The sequence below is a fragment of the Bactrocera tryoni genome, chromosome 4, assembly GCF_016617805.1.
Source record: "Bactrocera tryoni isolate S06 chromosome 4, CSIRO_BtryS06_freeze2, whole genome shotgun sequence".
Taxonomy (NCBI): domain Eukaryota; kingdom Metazoa; phylum Arthropoda; class Insecta; order Diptera; family Tephritidae; genus Bactrocera; species Bactrocera tryoni.
In genome coordinates this window covers 64342014-64346991 of record NC_052502.1, presented here as the reverse complement: position 1 = coordinate 64346991, position 4978 = coordinate 64342014, and positions in this window count along the sequence as shown.

Sequence of the window (4978 nt, the reverse complement as noted above, 5' to 3'; positions counted from 1 at the left end):
ATTCCGAGGGTATTGTACACCGAGAGTTCATCCCACCTGGCCAAACGATTAATGCTGTATTTTACCTTGGTGTTATGAAGCGTCTTTTGTCACGCATTCGTCGTGCTCGACCACAATACCGTGAGGCAGGGTCCTGGCGCCTGTTGCACGATAATGCGCCGTGTCATCGGTCGACGCTTGTCACTGATTTTTTGACAAAAAACTCCATATTAACCATTAATCACTCAGCCTACTCACCTGATCTGGCACCCTGTGATTTTTACCTATTTGGAAAACTTCATTTGCCCATGAAAGGACACTGGTTTCAGAACATTTCAGCTATCCAAAAGGCGACGACCGATATTCTCAAGAGTATTCCGAAAAAATTACCTTAACCACTCATTTGAAATGATTAATTTTTTGTTGTTTTTTTAACAGTCCTGTTTCTTTTGCGACAGTCCTTGTATATGCATATAGCACTTTAGTTATATGCAAGTAACTCGATTATTTTTAGGTAATACAAACAACCATTAGGTGAACAAAACCATTATATTCAGTAGCAAGAACATTAAAATTTTCAAAATTAAAAATTTCCGTTGAAAAAAAATTAGTATGGTTGTCACTTGGTTTTCAAATATAATTTAAATAAAATTAATTCGTATTACTAAATTGCTGTCAAATTCAAGATCTAAACCATGAAAATAAAACCATAGACATTAAATTTTGCCACCTATATGGTATGAGACAGCTTTAAAGGAGCCGAAGTTTAAATTGGACGATGGGAGTGGCATCCCCTAATTTCGTTTGAGATCACATATATGTATATCTCGAGACCTGCCCGATCGGTTTCCTATATTACCATGCGAAAATGAGTGAGATCAGACTACAAGCAGTGCTTTTAAGGTGCGCCACCTTATGACTAAAAATTGCTCAAATCGAACCAAAACTGTTCAAAGCCCTAGGTACTGAATATGTGAACCCAGTGCTCATAGTTGACTTGTTACCGAAAATATCGGTCAATGTGTGAGATATACATACGAGTATTATTGAAATTTGGAGAGAATCAGTTTCATTATGTCTGTTTGTTACAAATGGGTTGAATCAGTTAAATATTTCCCTTGGCCCCAATATACTTAATATGGAGATTTTCGAATCCCATTAGGTGTAATAATTTACTGTGTGAGAAGTAAGAAAAATAAAACGACATTTTTTTTCTAAAATTATGGGTTTTATAATATGTGACCTGGTCTACGGAAAGGGGGCTTAGGTGTCAAAAACACTTTTTAATTGATTCGGATGGAAGATGAGATGTTTATTTTTAACAGCTGTTTCCCAGAAAACTAGTTTTCGCACGTTAGCTCCCTTTTCGTAGACCAGGTCACATATAGAGAACGCGGCTAATAATTTAGACATTTGTTATTTCACCGAAATCCTTAAGCACTAATGCGTGAAGAAATGACTGGGAAGCTCCTTACTTAATATTGAGAAATTTTGTGAACTCAACACCAGTTAAAATAAATTCAACACGGAACTATTACAACAGACACCCAGCTCATATAATAATCAAATTAAACTTGGAATGAGGAAGACTCTGTAACTTTATTACATACACAAAATGCATTTAAAAAGTTCTCTAATTTATAAAGCCGCTAATATATTAAAATAATAAATGAGTGCTATTTATAAATATCAAATAATATGGGTAAGTCAATGACAAATTTAAGTTAAAACGGCCTACGTTATTTGTAACTGTCAATTAGCAACTAACACTTCTCAATTAATATTTCGCGCTATTTTAAATCACAGCAAAAATATTTATTTAACTCATTAGAGAATGTAAAACAAATAAATTTTATTAACTCGGATGAACAAGTTTTCTTCCCGTAAATATTATGGAAAATATGCGAAAATAAGTATGCCGGTGCAGGCCTTTTGAATGGCCTCTACGTCTGCATAACGCTTTCCTTTCATAGGCAAATGCTTTTTCCGAAACGGAAGAAGTTGCACGGTGCCATATCAGGTGAATACGGGCAGTGGTTAATGGTTAAAATGTGATTTTTGGTCAAATAATCGTACACAAGCGTCGATCGATGAGACGGCGCATTATCGTGCAACAAACGCCAACCTTCATCTTCGCAATATTCGGGCCGAATACGTCGAATACGGCGCACCAAACGCTTCAAAACTCCAAGGTGGAATACCGCATTAACGTATTGGCCGGATGGAACAAATTCTTTGTGGACAATACCCTTGGAATCATAAAAACAAATAAGCATTGTCTCTTTACTTTTGACTCCCCCATGCGCGATTTTTTTGGGTTTCGGCTCGTCCGGTGCCTGCCATTTAGCACTCTGGCGTTTCGTTTCGGTATCATATTGGAAACACCACGTTTCGTCACCGGTCACAATATTGTAAAGGAAGTTTTTGTCCTTTTTTACCACTTTAATGATGTCCTTCGAATATTGGATTCTGAGCAATTTTTGGTCGTCAGTCAATTTGTGCGGAACAAACCGTGCACACATCTTTCGTAAGTCCAAATGTTCAGTCAAAATGCGATAAATCGATGTTTTGGAGATGTTCAATTCCATTTCCATGAATTTCAATGATGATTTCGGCTGATTTTTGATGAATTCACGCAAGTTTCGATGGAATTTCCGGTGATCACGGATATTGATTGGCCCACATGTTGATCGTCATTTATGTCCTCACGACCACTTTGAGAACGTTGAAACCACTCGTGCACTCTGCTACGGGATAGGCAATCAACGCCATAAACTTGTTTCATCAATTGAAACGTTTCAGTAAAAGTTTTACCAATTTTAAAACAAAATTTAATGTTGGCTCTTTGTTCGAAGCTCATTTTCGCACCGATAACACAAACATACTGACACTTAAAACGCAATAACTTCACTTCCATCAATGAAATGTCATAAAAATCACACTGAACAATCGATAAAGTTAGCAGATTCTAACGCACCAGTCGACATATGGATGGCGCCACCAGGGGGCGCTAGATTCAAAAAGTCCTGTTTACTTTGGAACGCAACTTGTATATATTTAAACACCAATGCCACTTTTCATTGTAATTTTATAACTTAAGAACGGGCTCAGCTATCTAAACCAAATCTTAAGGCTTTTTTTTCACTATTTAGTAGATGGTTTGTGTAAAGTTTGCACAAAATCGGTCAAACGGCATGAAATAAATCTGTGGACCTTTTACTTCTACTGAAATTGCACGGTGATCATGAATAATTAATTACAACAATCAGATTGATTATAGTATGTACGCAAACATTGGACTGATGTCCGCAATTTGTCCACATTGTGTTAATTCTTTGAACATCTCAAACGTAGAAGCTTTCAAATTTCTGGTGCCGAAACGTTAAGAATGTTGGAAAAGACCTTCGGTGATAATTGTTTGTGGCAAACAAGTGCTTTTGATTAGTAAATTATTCAAAGACGGTCAAGAACGAACTACGTTGAGGACGGACATCGACATCAACTGAGAATCAACACGCCAATTAAATAAAGGAGTTTATGCTTGAGAATCGGTTATTAACAGTCAGAGATCTTACTGGGATCGTTGGAATATCGGAAGGATCAGTGCAAACCACTTTAAAGGTTCATTTGGCCTAAGTTAAGTGAAAGCACGATTGTTTTCAAAATCATTCATTTTTTTCGAAAAACGGCGTCGCGTTAACGTGTTTGAAGCAATGCTTTCCAACTACCAGGATGTCATGAAACGTATTATTACTGGCGATGAGTCTTGAATTTATGCTTATGACCCGGAAACAGACGATCAATCGGCCGAATACCGTGGCAAAGTTGAACTGTTTTGAGGATTGGAAAATTCGAGATTACTTTGAGGGGGACGACATAGATTTTGAAGAATAAATTAAGAATTTTAAAATTATGAACAAAGTCTTACTATTTTTTGTTCAGAGTAGTATACATATTGCTCCATCCCTCAATGTAGTTTCATCTGAGTTCGATACAGTTGGTTCATCAATTTTATATGTTGGCCTTTAAGGTCCAAACAACTATCCAAAATATAAATTTATTTGCGACAATTTCAGCCCGTTGCTTTTTTGAGAGAAAATTCACGGTTTGAATATTAAATATGAAGATGGAAATGACCTAGAAAGACACAGAGAGCAATAGTCAATGAAGAAGTGAACCATATTTAAATATAATTTGTTTATTTTGCCAGCCACGATTAGAAAAGAACTATGTTTTCCAATATATGTGACCTGATCTACGGAAAGGGGGCTTAGGTGTCAAAAAATCATGAGATAACGAGAAACTGACGAAATGAGTTGTCTATTTTTAACAGCTGTTTCCCAGAAAACTAGTTTTCGCACGTTAGCTCCCTTTTCGTAGACCAGGTCACATATATTCTCTTTGCTCTGTCAAATGTTGCGCTGCTTCCATGATTCACACACAGAGAGTTTGAAAAATTTTAATATTTTTTTTTGTAACTAACATAGTTTCCTTCGTGGACTTGTCAATCGAATCATTTAAACTAACTCGCGAAAGATGTCGACAAATTCTTTGTTGGATATTTTCATCCAGAGTAAAAATCGCTACGAACTAACTGGTTGACAGATCGCGCTCATATTTGACATGATAATTAAGAACAGCCCTACTAACTTAGCACAATAAATTTTTTGGAAATGTCATTTATCCGGGAAAATTAGTTACGATTTCCGCGTGCTTTTTTGTCACAAGATATCCACTTTTCGCAATAGTAATGGATATACAGGCTGGACAAGGAAGCAAAAGAAATGGGTCTGGCAGTGAACGAGGGCAAGACGACTTGGCACTCACGTCACTGTTAACAGTCATAACTTTGAAGTTGTAGATAATTTCGTCTATCTTGGAACCAGCGTAAACACCACCAACAATGTCAGCCTAGAAATCCAACGCACAATAACTCTTGCCAACAGGTGTTACTTCGGACTGAGTAGGCAATTGAGAAGCAAAGTCCTCTCTCGAAAAA